Genomic DNA, 16,024 nt, shown 5'->3' with positions numbered 1-16,024 from the left:
AATTTGTTCCTCTAAATCCCTCAGACTGTTGGGTGCAACCAAGTCCCAAGAATGGTTACAATATCATAATGCCCTGTCCTGAGCTCATCTGGCTTTCCTACGATGCTTCTTGCATTGTGATATATATACACAGCTCAGCACATTCATCGCACCATGCTCAACCATTTGATTGCTGACTCTACCTGAGGTCTGAACAACATCTGACTGGTCTGAACAAACTCTCCCTCATTGGCACAAAAACAATGGAGCTGATTGTGGAGGACAGGAGGAATGGACACAGACTAACCCCTATTGACGTCAATGGACCTGGGGTTAAAATGGTGAACAGCTTTAAGTTCCTCAACATAAACATCACCAAGGATCTCAAATGGTCTGTACATACCAGCTGTGTTTTTCACCTCAGATGGTTGAAGAAGTTTGGTATGGGCCCCAAATCCTAAGAGATTTCTACAGGGAGACAATTGAGAGCATCTTGACTGGCTGCATCACTGCCTGGTACAGGAACTGTACTTCCCTCAATCGCAGGACCCTGTAGAAAGTGGTGTGGACAGCCCGGTACATCTGCAGATGTGAACTTCCCATGATTCATGGAAAAGAATAAAGTGAACTCGTGAAAAATATAATGAACTGATTGTGGTGTGGTTATTGATCCGGTGAATTGAAGTTTACACCATAAAAAGTTTCCCATCCGGATACATCACACCTTTGTGTGGCTACTCTCTTCTGCTGACTTCAAGAAATAGCAGAGAACTGTGGACTTCGCTGAGCACATCATGGAAACAAGCCTCCCCTCCATGGACTCACTCTATACTTCCTGCTGCCTCAGTAAATCAGGCAACATAATTAAAGATTCCCAGAACTCCAGACCAGACATTCTCAATTCTCAACCACCCATCGGGTCGAAGATAAATGAAAACATAAAAACAGAAAATGTACCACCAGGCCTAGGGACATTTTCCATTCTGCTGTTATAAGCAAACTGATTATTCCTCAGGAATTCCTCAGCTTCCTTCTTGCATTAATAGGGATATATACCTCGAAACATTGGCTGCACTTCGGCAAGTTTTAACAGTGGAATGGAGTGAATGAAAAAATGCCCGCCCACAATGAGAGGACGTGACACTGGATCTCACTCCCTTGTCTGAACAGAATAAAGATTAAACTGCACAACCACGAGAATAACCCACATATGTAAGGTACCACACACATGATGTTAGACCCCAGTGTAGCAAACCCATGCATGACATCAGGCATGTGGGGGGGGGGGGGGGGGGGGAATAGGATTTTTGGTTCCATGGCTCTCTTCCAGGGAAGGTGGGACCTGTACAGAAGGGACCACAAGGAGAGAGAAGGTTCTTTGCAAACTGAAGATCTGAAGGCAGATAAGTCACCTGGACCAGATGGTTTACACACACAGTTCTGAAAGAGGTGGCGGGAGAGATTGTGGAGGCATTACTAATGATCCTTCAAGAATCACTAAATTCAGGAATGGTTCTGAAAGACTGGAACATTGCAAAAGCCACTCCACTCTTCAAGAAGGGAGAGAGGGAGAAGAAAGGAAACTATAGGCCACTTAGACTGACAGTGGTTTGAAAGATGTTGGAGTTGATTGTTAAGGATGTGAGTTTGGGGTACTTGGAGGCACAAGATAAAATAGGCCAGAGTCAGCATTGTTTCCGCAAGGGAAAATCTTGCCCGATGAATTTGGTGGAATGCTTTGAGAAATAATAAGCAGGGTAGACAAATGAGAGTTGGTTGATATTTTGCACTTGGATTTTCAGACCTTTTAACAGGGGTGCCAAACTCATTTTAGGTCACGGGCCGGATTGAGCAAAATGCAGCTTCATGCGGGCCGGATCAGTCGGTCGCGTGCGAACGCAGCTTTCGTTGCATCTTTTTTTTTCAGCCTGCTCTCATGTGTCTCAGTCTCTGCTATAACTACAAAGTGTTTCACTTTACAAATTCCGTTTCTTATGAAGAAGACTGCCGAATAAACTCTAAAAGCCCTGAAAACCTGGTACCTGAATAAACTCAGCATTAGCTATATCATACGCCATAGGCGCTTCGATTACTGGGGCCAGCTTTAATAGTAATTAGATATTATCTCGCGGGCCAAAGATAATTCCACTGCGGGCCGGATTTGGCTCGCGGGCCTTGAGTTTGACATATATGTTTTACAAGGTACCACACACGAGGCTCCTTAACGAGCTCTGAGCCTGGTTGGGCGGCGATGAGGAAGGAGCTGATCTCGGGTTTACATTGTTATGTGTGATGAGAAAACCATGGGGAGATGGGGTCCAGAGTTGGCCCCCCGTGAACTATGCTGCTAACGAGAGGGAGGGATAAAGATGGGGAGAGGCACCATGCTGCACATGCTGATAATGAGAGAGACACAAGGATTTAAAATTATGGCTTCTTCGTTGATTGTTGACTTTACTCCCAAGGACTTTGCCTGCTTGAGTGAATCCTTGCTGACACAGCAGAGTGATGCCAGGTGCCTGCTGAGACAGGAGGGAGTGGCCAGTTTGATGGACATGATCAGCTGATGGATGGCTGGAACCCCGGCAGGGGAGATAAAAGACGAGTCTGCTGAGACACAGGCAGACACGCCACTGGACACTGAACGAGTGTTGTGCACCCACAGGAAGGTGGGGGCTTGGAGGGTCGATTCGGGGGAATCAGTCTGAAGCTCACAGTGTGTGAAGGCAGGCCAGTGGGGGCTTGTGTGTGTGTCTGTCCTCGGCTGGGTGACAAGTCCAGCACTGAAGAACGGTCTAGCCGGGAACGGAAGGGTCATAATCGATTACCACAACAGTACAAAGGAACAAGAAGACAACGGAAGGTTTGCCTGCTGATTCCGCTCATCTCTCGTTCGCTCTCTCTCTCTCTCCAACGTCACAACAGCAACTACCTTAACCCAAACTGAACTGAACTCTGCATTATCTGAGGACTATTCATTTACCCCTTGACTATGATAGAACTTGGTTTTGATTCTTATTCCTACACTTCTATATTTATCATTGCTAACCTGTCGTATATGTATATTTGCATTTTGGATACTGTATTACTTAGTTTACTAATAAACACCTTTAGTTACAGTACCACCAGACTCCAACGTATCATTCCATTTCTGCTGGTTTGGTTACCCGGTTACAGGGTACATGACAACATAAATCGAAGGTCGATTGTGTGGGAAAGGGCCGGGAAGGAGCCAGACGGCTGGACAGTCTGGGCCTGGAATGTAGGATCAGTTGGTTGTGGTTCCCCAAGCAGTGAGAGAGGATGTTGGTGACATGAATCTGTTTGTGTGTACGGGTGTGGGGTAAATGGTGGGAAAGTTGTGGGGCTACTGGCTGGTGGAGGGAGGTTGGGGATGTGGGTTATCGGACACAGTGTGACCTGGGAGGATGGGTCCTAGGGCAGATCACGTTGTGAGCAAGGGAGGATCTGGTCCATTGCATCAGACAGCTTTCAGGAAGCAACAAATCTCTCTTTATATTAATCACTGTCTAATCTTGCTGCTAACATTGTGTTTGTCACAGAGCCCAGAGTCTGGGAACAGCTCGATGGTAGGAAGCAGATGGAGATGATGGGAGGCTGTTTATTGGAGTCAAGGCCCGTGCCTCCTGGAGCTCCCCAGGGTAACACCCATTGCTACTTGTCATCTATGTCAATAATCTGGTTGAGAATGTACGGGATATGGGTAGTGAGTTTGCAGCAAGTAATTGCAAACAATTACTTCTTTTTGCAAGATAGTAAATATAAACACCCCACTTTCCCTCTCTACACTCAGAACCAACCAAAAGCTACTTCAGAAGATGCAAGCTCTTCGAATGAGCAAACACTGAGGGAATGTGTGTGAGTTTAAAGAGCTGTGCTACTGACAGAACATTAGCAGATCTGGAGTGATTGCAACTGGGTCTGATAGAGGCATAACTGGTATTTCTGGGCACATTCAGTCTCACTCCAATTATTCCCTACCTTCCTTTGTACAGTTCTGTGATGTCTAAAGGACCAGTATTTGAGTAAATGTGACTCACCAAACTTTCTCCTGACTGAATCAATGGAAACTCAGACTCAGAAGGGTTTCTCTCCAGTCGGTTCTCTCAGTCCTCGGGCTGGTTCACGTGTTGCTGTTCCCTCGTCTTCAGTTGTGGTTTGCTTCCATTTGTGGGTTTTTCTTCCAATAAATCTCTCACCGCAGGTATAACTTTAACATGAAAGATAATGAAGCATGTTAACAATACAAAGGAGAACAAAATATTTCTGCTCACTGAAATCTAAACATTGAAGACAAATATAACGATCTCAGTGAACAAATCTGTCCCTGACACGTCACAAAACCTGATATGGGATAGGAAGGAGTCATCATTCAGTCATTGTAAGACATAAGATGTAGGGACAGAATTAGGTGATTCGATCCATCGAGTCTGCTCCACCACTCAACCATGGCTGAGATTTATTCCAACACCATATTCCTGCCTTGCTCCTGGTACCCTGAAGCTACTTAGCAATCATGAGTATATTAATATCTGTCATAAATATACCCAAATGGCAGCCTCAACCAACCTCTGTGGCAACAAATTCCACAAATCAGCCATCTTTTGGCTGAAGAAATTTTTCTCATCTCAGTTTTAAAGGGAAGCATCTTTACTCTGACACTGTGCTGTCAATCGCAAACTTTCCATGTCCACTGTATCCAGGCTTTTCAGCATTCGGTAGGTTTACTTCACCATACATCCCTCCACTTCCCCCACCATCCCGCATCACCATCCATCCGCGGACGGTGGGCACACACCACGTGATCGTCCGTCACAAAGGGAAAGGCGGAGCAGATCTGCGGCGCACAGCCTCACGTGACCTGTTCGCGGGACGTCCGTTTCAATTCTGAGGAAATAGACAGCCTTGGCTCCTGGTTTGGATCGCTTAATGCAGATTCAGTGAAGCCGACACATTTCTGACGAGCTCAGATAACTGGGTACTAAATGAGAAATTGGCCCTCGGTTCGGAGCTCTTGGCCAACATCAGATCTCCCCGCTCGGGATCGCTCTCAGTACTCACCGATGGGAAAGTGATATCTTCGGCCCGCAGACAGTGATCCCGACCCCCGGCTCCCCACCCAGGAGGCGGGAACCCTTTGCCGATCCGGGAGCTGACGTACTTCAGCGCTGTGAAAGCGAGCACACCGCCCGCCTGTAGACTGTGAGCATGCGCGAAGTAATTGTTGCATCATCCGGAGGGCGGGGCCTCGGACGCAGACGCCCAGATCCTGCCCATCTGCGGTTAAATGGGAGGGGCAGACGATATCACGTGACCGGTGGGGGTCTCCCACCCCCAGACAAAGATCCAGCTACCCATCATTCTGTAAAGAAGCAAACTTGCCGTTCACATCGCCTCTCACCCTAAATGTGTCAGACATTTCAACCCGCAGGAAAATTATATCGTCTGTTCACTGTATCTACTCCTCTTGTAATCTTATAAATGTCCATCCAGTCTCACCCCAGCCTGCGCCGCTCTGGAGAAAACAACACAAGTTTGTGGAACCTCTCGTTATAGCTCATGCCCTCTAATCCAGGCAATATCCTGGTAAACCTTTTCCACACCCTCTCCAAAGCCCCGACATCCTTCCAAGAATGGGGGCGACCAGAACTGTATGAAATACTCCAGATGTGGTCTAACTAGTTTTATAAAGCTGTGTCACGAACTGTAACGTTTGAGAAACGAACCAGCTGCAATAGAGTTCACACTGGAGTCTAGTTTTGATGTTAAAACCACTTCTTTATTAGTATCTACTTACAGTAACTTAACGAAATAAAGGAAAGGTAACAGTGTTTTGTGTAAATATAACTCCCAATCTATCGAGCCTGAGGCAACAAAGCTCAGAGTCTTGTGATGGTAAAGTAGGAAAGTTCAGTAATCCACGGAATAAATGGTGGAAGAGAGATATTTGTAATCCAGGGTGAAACGTAGAGAAAAGGCCGTTACTTCAAAATAACCGCCGTCGAAGATCTTATCCTTTGAATCTGTCCACTTACGAGTTATCAGCGAAAGTGACCTGTCACAGGAATACAGTCTACCCGGTGTTGCCACACAACATACCCTGGCAATGGTTATCACAAGCGGTCCGCCAAGATATTCCACAATCCACTCCTATGGATTATACGAAGTGACAGCCACACACATTCGTTGTGGTTCCGTGTACCGATGATCAACCCACTCTTGTGAGAGTTCCAAGCCTCAGCTGCGACAAACTGAAGCTATCAGCTTTTCCACTCTCTCTCTCTCTTTAGATTGGCCGACTGCCTGTCTGCAGATCGCTCTCTCTCTCTCATGATTAATCCACAGTTAGCGCTGTCAGCCTGTGACTGACGTCATAGTCCCGCCTCCTCACGCCGGCGCTCTTAAAGAAACAGTCACAGTACGACCGCAGGCTCGTAACAGCTGCAACACAACTTCCCGACTTTTGAACTCACTGCTTCAACTAATAAAGACAACCATGCCATTTTCCTTCTTAACCACCCGATCAATCTGTGCACTCTCTTTCAGGGAGCGATGAACTTGGAGTCTGAGATCCCTCTGATCATCAACACTGCTCAGGGGTTTGCATTTAACAGTGTACTGTCTCATACATTTGACCTACCGAGCTGCCAAGATGATCATCACTGATCAAATCTCACTGAGATTTCTCAGGTCCTGTTGAATTTATTGCCAAGTGCGCAAGTACGGGAAGGTACAGGTACAGAGAAACACTGACTTGTGGCAGCATCACAGGCAAGTACATTCAGATAACACACGGATCTCCAATTATATGATTCTCTGTCAGTAACAATCTATAATCTATAAATATGTCATTAACCGTATATAAAATACAGTGCATTCTGTCATGATCAATATTAAAATGTGCAATAACAGACTTGGAAATGTTGAATTTGGTTCCTGTCTCCATTCCTCCTGTAATCCACAACCAGCTCCTTTGTTTTTGACACAATGAGGGAGAGGTTGTTTTCTTGACGCTACCGTGTTGGGGTGATAACTTCTTCTCTGTTGGCTGCCTCGTTAGTATTTGGAATTAGACCAGTCAGTGTAGTGTCATCAGCAAATTTAATTAGCAGATTGGAGCTGTGGTTGGCGACACAAGTATACAAAGAATGGCGATACAAGTATACACAAATATACAGAGGGTGGCCATACAGAGAGTAAAGGAGGGGGCAAGGAGACAACCCTGTGGGGTATGTGTGCTGAGGGTCAGAGAGACAGAGGTGAGGGAGCCCACTCTTACCACCTGCCGGCGATCTGACAGGAAGTGCAGGATCCAGCTACACAAGGCAGGGTGAAGGCCGAGGTCTCTGAGCTTCTTGTCGATACTTCTCGCCTTCGTATGGCTACTGCTCTGCCCATGACTGCAAGGAACTGCAGAGAACTTTGGAGAACAGAGAACATCAGAGAAACAAGCTTCCCCTCCATGAACTCTTCGTACACTTCCCCTGCCTCGGAAAAGCAGGCCATGTACTCAAAGATCCTCACAACCTGGACATTCTTGCTGCAAACCCGCTCCCCCATTGGGGAAGTGATACAAAGGCTTAAAGCGTGTACCACCAGGCTCAAGGACAGTTTACTGTCTGCGGTTATAAGCCAAATGAATGATAAAATGTAACGACTTCATAACGTAACTCGACGTGACCCTTCACCATATCTCTATCTGCACTGCACTTTCTCTGCAGCCATAATGCTTTGTTCCTGTGGTGAACTACATATACCTGTCTGGACGCGCCCCCCCCCCCCCGCCCGCTGACTGCTCCTGTGGCTCCTCCCACGGACCCCGGTATAAAGGCGATTGGAGACACCGCCCCGGCCTCAGTCTCCAGGATGCAGTGTGGTGGTCAATTGCTGCTTGTTCTTTCTTCCAGCCAATAAAAGCCTATATCTCGCCTCACGTCTCCGAGAGTTATTGATGGTGCATCAGTTACAGTTATTGTTTTGTCGTATATCAGCACAATGTACTGTTGTAATGTATTGATCTGTGTGGCTGGTATGTCAGGCAAGATTTTCACTGTCGCTCAGTACGTGATAAAAATAAACAAATTCCCCATTTTAATTGCGTGGAAATATTAGACAGACTGAGCGTCTGCTTTGGAACCTCAGAAGGAAACTGAACTGTTGTCATTTCTGAGGAATGCAAATAAATAGAAAAGGCTTCAATCTCGCATTACGATCTGCGGTAACTGGGATCAGGTGACCGGTGGTGGATCTCCCATATCAATATCAGAATCAGGTTTAATAGCACCGGCATATGTCATGAAATCCGTTGTCTTTGCGGTAGCATTAGAAACTAATTCATAACAAATATGAATTACAAAAATATACACATTAAATCATTAAATTTATAAGTAGTGCAAAAATAAAAATTATAAAAATGAAATATTTTTAATGTTTTAATTGTGTGGAAATTCTGGAGCAAAGCTTAACTGAACTGTCCACATTGATGAGAAGCTCAGAAAAATAGTAAAGGCTAAATTCTCATATGAATGGGCCATATGCCCAGAAATATTGGCTCATTTTGGCAGGTCGAAACAGTGGAATAAACCATAAGATCATAAAATATTGGAGCAGAAGTCGGACATTCGGCCCATCGAGTCATCGAGTCCGCTCCGCCATTCAATAAGGGCTGATCCAATTCTTCCAGTCACCCCCACTCCCCTGCCTTCACCCCATCCCATACCCTTTGATGCGCTGGCTAATCAAGAAACTATCTATCTCTGCCTTAAATACACCCAATGACTTGGCTCCACAGCCACTCATGACAACAAATTCCACAGATTCACCACCGACTGACTTAAGTACTTTATCCGCATCTCTGTTCTAAATGGACGTCCTTTAATTCTGAAGTCATGCTCTCGTCCTAGAATCCCCTACCAGGGGAAATTAACTTTGCCATAGCTGATCTGTTCAGGACTTCTAACATTGAGAATGTTTCTATGAGATCCCCATTACTCTCCTGAACTCCAGAAATTACAGCCCAAGAGATGCCAGATGTTCTTCATACGGTAAACCTTTCATTCCTGGAATCATTCTCGTGAATCTTCTCTGAACCGTCTCCAACGTCAGTATATCATTTCTAAAATAATGATCACAAAACTGCACACAATAGTCTGTGTGATCTCACGAGGGCCTTACAGAGCCTCACCATTTCATCTCTGTTCCTATATTTTATACCGCTAGAAATGAATGCCAACATTGCATTTGCCTTCTTCACCACCGACTCATCCCGAAAATTAACATTTAGGGTACCCTGCACAAGAACTCCCAAATCCATTTGCATTTCTGCATTTTGTATTTTCTCCCCATCTAAACAATAGTCTGCCCGTTTATTTCTTCCACCAAAGTGCATGACCATACACCTTACAACTTTGTATTTAATTTGCCACTTCTTTGCCGATTAACCTAAACCATCTAAGTCTCTCTACAGGCTCTTTGTTTCCTCAACACTACCCGCTCCTGCACCTATCTTTGTACCATCGACAAATTTAGCCACAATCCTTTAATGCCGTCGTCCAAATCATTGACATACATCGTAAATTTCTTAATTCAACCCCTAAAGTCTCTACACCTGCCAATCCTATGTCATCTCTTTCCAATGATTTAATATTATTTCTTGTACACAGGGCCACACCACTTCCTGTGCCCACTCACCTATCTTTCTGATGCACCTTGTATCCTTGGACAATCAGCTCCCAATGGCAGCCATTCTTTAGCCAAGTTTCACAGATGACCACAACGTCATGTTTGCCAATCTGTAGCTGGATTTCAAGAGTGTCCATTTTATTCCTTATGCTGCGTGCATTGAAATACAATACTCTCAGTCCAGTATTTGCTGCTTTCTGTTTTAATTGCACCACGACTCTATTGCCCTGTAACTCGTGCCACTGGTTTTGATTAAACTTTATCTCCTGCCTGTTCTTTCTCTAAACTCTGTTGCACGTTATCTTTGATTTAGCCCAATCACTCCGGTTCCCATCCATCTGCCAAATTCGTTTGAACCCTCACTAACAGCTTTATTCAATATGGCTGCTAGGATATTGCACCCCTTTGTATTCAGGTGTAACCCGTCCTTTTTGTACCGGTTGTACCTCCCCCGGAAGAGGCTCCAATGATCCAGGAATCTGAAGCCCTGCCCCCTACACAAGTCTCTCAGCCACACATTAATACGCCTGATCATGCTATTCTTTCATCGCTAGCACGTGGCGCAGGCAGCAATCCTGAGATTACTACCCCAGAGGCCCACAGGAATCTGAGTTGGCAACGTTTCTATTTACGTTCTATGTCAATTCATCGGATGACAGTATTGATGGCTCTGTGGCCAAATTTACGTATGAAGTCGGATATTGAAAGGACTGGATAGAGAGCTCGTGGAGGGCTATGGTATCTGGTTATCACAATGCCATAAATACAACTTAAGTATACAAACGGTAGGCTTGCTCCGCGGCTTGAGATTCTAAATTGGAGAATGGCGCTTTATTCACAAAATCCTCATAGCCCACAGTGACTGTGCATTGATCCCAGCAATGGAACCCGCCACTGCAGCCCCACAGTGCACTACGTACTGATTGCAAAGCTACGAAATTGCATGTGAATAGCCTCCCCTACCCCAACTCCACTCTTTCTGCGTCACCAGCAGACTGGGGCATCTCACATCTCGCTGCCTCCGCCAGGCCATTAAACTGTGAACAACTGTGGTCAGGGACTGATCTCTGGGGAACTGCAAACGCTACCTCCTTCCAGTCTGAAAACGACCCACTCATCCAGCCACACACCACTGGCAGTTTATCAATCTCCAACGAAAAAGCCTAATCACATACTCCTGAGGATCAATACCATTGCTGACTCTGAGTTTACCACCGACAGATACCGGGAGGTACATAATAATCAGAAAGTCTCTAGTCGCATCCATGTAAATAAAATGTGATCTCAGTCGGTGTGCGGCGCATGCTCAGAATGCGAAGGAAGCAGACAAACTGAGCCAAGTCACAGACTGATGAAGGGGAGCAATGATCCATTTTGATACAGAGAGGGAAGCAGAGAGTTTGATATTGACCCTGATGCCGGAACTGTGGTCAGTTAGAAGATGAAGTCTTGTTGCTCCAAATTGTTTTCAGCTGTGACAGTGTTTTTACCAGAACGCACCATTGGGACTAAAATTATCTGAGTTGAAATGTCCACCGACTGACGTGCTTTGTAAACTTTTAACAGTGTGGAAATCTCTAAGGAATTCTGTATGGGAATCACAAACACAACAGCACGTCAGTTCACCAGCACTTGAATGCCACCGATCCTTGAATGCGGAGGCGGAGATGTTGGAGAACAGCGCCCCGAAGGAGAGCCCGAACACGTGTCCATGTCCGTGATCTGATCTGATACATTGCCATGGCGTTGATAGCAGTGAGAAGCTATTCGCTGGCTTTCATTTTGGAAGCGATTCAGTCGGCCATCTCAGATTCACTAACAGCCTCGCACTGGGAAGCGGCCGTTCACCTGCTCCGTGTGTGCGAAGAGACTCATTCAGTTAACCCACCTTGTGATGCTCCGGTGAGTTCATAATAAATAGAGGCCACATTTCTGTCCGGAGTGAGCAAAGAGTTTTACTCAATCATCCCAGCTGCGGCAACACCAGCAACTTCACATCAGGGAGGAAGTTCTAATCAGCTCCGTGTTAAATGTTTAACCTTCACGGTGACTGAAGGCAGCTGCAGGTTCATGAGGGACTGTTACTGTCAGATTCTGCAGTTCTTGCGGCTGCTCATCGCACCCAGGACTGAACCCTGGTCACTGAGCATTGGAGGAGTCTGTTCTGCTGATGTTAGCCTTAAACTAGACTGGTGTTTAATATTGTGGATCTGTGAATGATAAATCGGTTCTGTATCAAATCATGTGTCTCAGGTACTTTATGTCTCTACCACACTCACAATGTACTCTAGAGAGGCCTCTCGGCCCATCTGGTCCCTGCCCATGTTTCTGTTCCTTATCACTATATCCAAATCTATTCCTGCCGTTCACCTCTCTCTCTCCCTGTGATAACAGGTTACAACTAGTCACCACTCCATCAAAGAGATGTTCCTTGACTTTCAGAGAATCGCATAAATCTACAACACACTACATGCCCTTCGACCCACAATGTTGTGCCAACCATTTACCCTACTCTAGAAACTGCCTAGAATTACCCTGCTGCATTCCCATCTATTTTTCTAGGCTCTATGTACCAATCTTAGAATCTCTTAAAAGACCCTATTTTATTCGCCTCTACCACCGTCGCTGGCAGTGCATTCCGCACACCCACCACTCTTTGTGTAAAAAAAAATTACCTGACTTCTCCCGTGCAACGACTTCCAAGCACCTTAAAACCATGCCCACTCGTGTTAGCCATTTCCGTCCCGGGAAAAAGCCTGTGGCTATCCACACGATCAATGACTCTCATCATCTTATACACCTGCATGAATTCCCTGCATGATTTTCTCCAGACTGAATAAGACGATGAGCTCACTGTGGTTTTGACGTTCCCCAGGGCTCAGGACTAAGGTGGTTAAACTCATTCTTCCCCGCTTTTTTCAAAGTTTTGGGTCATTTTCACTAATCTCAATGGACTGTGCCTCAGACAGCTGGGTTGTTGCAATGCACCTCTAAAGTCTGACAGCAGATTAGCGAGTGAATCTTCGATGGAGCAGAGTCAGCATCTAAAGAGTTGGGCTTTGGGGCTCAGAGATGGGGCCTAGAGTTTACAAGGAAGGGGAAGAATTGGAATCACACCAGCAGGATGTGGCTACAAATGAAAGATCAGAAACATTTGAAAACTGGTTGATAGATAAAAAAAAGTTGGTTAATTTTGCAAAATACTGGTGGAAATTAACAGATCAGGCAGCAAATGTGGAGAGGAATAAATAGATGTTTAGGCAGACCCCCTTCAGCATGTCTAGACTGTGTACTCCTCTGTTTTAGCTGCTTCCTGAACTGCAGAGTTCCTCCAGCATTTTGTGTGTGTGCCTCTCTTTATTTCCAGCAACAGCAGAATCTCTTGTGTTTTCAATCTGCATTTGTAAGTAGGTTCTGCTTTTTGGCATTTGACACGCAGGAAGGTTACTGATATTAAATTATTGTTTCTGGGAGCTGCTTTCTACGTTAAAAGAGCTGCAGAGTTTTCTACACAAAATAATAACTGAGGTATGAACATGGAACCAGAGCTTGCAGAAACTTTTAATGGAACCGTGATCACCCAGAATGCGCTGCGTTGCAGTTTTCGCAATCGCTGAAGCACCGATCGAATGCGCAGGCGTCAGGGATATGGATGCTCCCGATTATTACGCATGCGCGCTGTAAACAAAGGCCTCGGTTAACCGGCTCCAGGTAAGAGAGGGTTTTCGGTCTAGATTTTTTCAACACCGAATTCGGGGCCATTGCTGTGACCTCCGGACACTGAGGTCCGTTATCCCGGGACAGTCCTGCTCTTGACCGCCTCTCTCTCTCAGCCCCACGATCCCCACACGGGCCCCGGGGAGCTTCTCGCTGATGAGGGAAGACAGAGTTGATCTCCAGTTATCTGAGTGCAAGGATTAGGAACTCGGAGAAAGGGACCTCCAATCACAAACAAGAGAAAATGTGCAGAAATTGAAAACCCAAGCAACACAGACAAAATGCTGGAAGAACTCAGCATTAGTACTCTTTTCCATAGATGCTGCCTGGCCTGCTGAGTTCCTCCAGCATTTTGTCTGTGTTGCTTGGTCTACCTCCTTTTGTTCTGAACTTTTCTGCCGGTGAGAACATGTTTTGACCCATTCTCTCTGGGTACAAAATGATATCAAACACCTTTGCCCTGGGCAAGAACTAGCTTCCACATCACGAATGTGCCAGACTTCAATGAGATAGAAAACTGCCCTTCCCTTCATATTCATTGGCATTGCCATCAATGAGTTCACCACCGTTAGGCCGAGGGTTCAGGGGAAATATTTATGTACAGTACAGAAATTGTTGTTACCTGTGTGTATTATGGCAATGCAAAAGTTGCTGGAGAATTTGCTAAGTGGCAAGAAGTGGAGTGATATTTGGAAATCTGACTTTTTAAAGCATTTAGCAAGCAAATCAGATATAAATGGTGTGCATAAGCTGGAGTGAGAAAATCCTTCATAACCCTCTACAGTCCTGCTACATAGGTTGTGTGAGAGTGAAGATGAACTTGATCAAACCCAAAGGATATCAAAGTTCTCATTAACTGTGATTTGCTAGCATTTAAAATAAATCCCTCTCTATTTTAAATTCAGTGTACACATGTTGTTGTCACTGGGTAAAAATTGCACAGCACAATATTTTTTGGCACACTGGTCATTACAAATTAGATGGGACATTGGTGGGAAAGTGGGGAGACTTCCAGTGTCCTTGACACCCTCACCTACAAGATGTGCATCCAACTGTAGCTTGTAGCCCTGCACGTTAGGGAGCTGAATATGGATGAATTCCAGGTCATATGGAAGTTGAAGGGGGTTTTAGACAAGACATGAAGAGAGGTGAGTTGCACCCAAGGTGCAGGACACAGGAAACTGGGTGAGAGTTAGGAAGGTGAATGAGGTTAAATAGCCATCACAGAGTGCTGTTCTGGTCATCACAAACAACACCAAATAGACCACATTAAAAACGGTAAGGGGGGATTACCTTGCAGAGGAATGTCAAAGGACTGATAGGGGATTAGTTAGTTTGGGAATTAAAACCAGCAGAGGTCTAATATCCTCGTAGTAAAGCTTGCTAGTGCCAGTGTGTGGTGGGGGAGGTTGTGTGGTTAATCTAAAGTTGCAGAGGGATTGGAGTCAGAATGCCAGAACAGATAGTGGAGAGGGAGTATTGAATTGATTTATATCCTTCATATACATGGGGAGTGGAAATCTGTACATTACTTCTCCATCTAAATGTGCAATGTGTAATATATAGTAATTATAGTAAGGACAGTCAATACAATTGTATCAGCACGAATCAATCAGTCTGATGAGCTGGTGGAAGGAGCTGACTTGGAGCCTGTTGAACCTGGTTTTTATGCTGTGGTACCGTTTCTCAGATGGTAGCAGCTGGAACAGTTTGTAGTTGGGGCGACTTGTGACCCCAGTGATCCTTCGGGCCTTTATGCACACCTGTCTTTGTAAATGTCTGAACAGTGGGAAATCCACATCCACAGATGTGCTGGGCTGTCCGTACCACTCTCTGCAGAGTCCTGTGATTGAGGGAAGTACAGTTACTATAGCAGGCAGTCAGGATGCTCTCAATTGTGCCCCTGTAGAAAGTTTTTAGGATATGGGACTCCATACCAAACCCTCTGAGGTGAAAGAGGCGCACAGCCACATACCACACGGCCAGTATGTACAGACCACATGAGACCCTCGGTGATGTTTATGCCAAGGAACTTAAAGCTGTTCACCCTCTCAACCCCGGATCCATTGATGTCAATAGGGGTTAGCCTGTCTCCATTCCTTCTGTCGTCCACAACCAGTTCCCTTGTTTTTGTGACATTGAGGGAGAGGTTGCTTTCTTGACACCCAGACAGATGTTGTTCAGACAAAGTCAGCAATCAAATGGTTGAGCATGGTGCGATGAATGTGCTGAGCTGTGTATATCACAATGCAAGAAGCATCATAGGAAAGCCAGATGAGCTCAGGACAGGGAATTATGATATTGTCGCCATTACTGGGACTTGGTTGCATGTAACATTCTGAGGGATTTAGAGAAACAAATGTGTAGAGAGATTGCAGATGGTGCCAAGAAACAAATTTTGACATGGTAAGCAATTTTAACTTAACAAATATTGACTGGGACTCCCATACTGTAAAAGGACTAGCTGGGGTAGAATTTGTCAAATGTGTCCTTAATCAGCACGTAGAATTCCCAGCATAGAAGTTTGCCATAAGCTATTAGGGAATGATCCAGGGCTAGTGACAGCAATTAGCGTATGGGAACACTTTGTATCTAGTGATCATAATGCCATCAGATTCCAAGTAAA

General features: G+C 45.4%; 1 protein-coding gene across 5 annotated transcripts in view; it reads right to left on the bottom strand.

Annotated features, from left to right (window-relative positions):
• Positions 1-16,024, bottom strand: part of LOC140721856 (uncharacterized) — a 67,520-nt gene that overhangs the window by 4,449 nt on the left and 47,047 nt on the right. For 2 of the 5 annotated variants that reach the window (XM_073036675.1, XM_073036677.1), the window contains exon 3: positions 4,041-4,210. The gene's annotated coding sequence lies outside the window, so the exon portion shown is untranslated. Of the gene's footprint in view, positions 1-382; positions 1,199-4,040; positions 4,211-4,569; positions 4,878-5,061; positions 5,206-16,024 lie in introns of those variants that run through there. The other 3 variants (XM_073036676.1, XM_073036678.1, XM_073036679.1) reach the window with 3 other exon arrangements.

The sequence above is a fragment of the Hemitrygon akajei genome, unplaced genomic scaffold (assembly GCF_048418815.1).
Source record: "Hemitrygon akajei unplaced genomic scaffold, sHemAka1.3 Scf000063, whole genome shotgun sequence".
Classification (NCBI taxonomy): Eukaryota; Metazoa; Chordata; class Chondrichthyes; order Myliobatiformes; family Dasyatidae; genus Hemitrygon; species Hemitrygon akajei.
The sequence above is the reverse complement of the archived record's forward strand: the minus strand, read 5'-3'. Positions and strand labels throughout refer to the sequence as shown.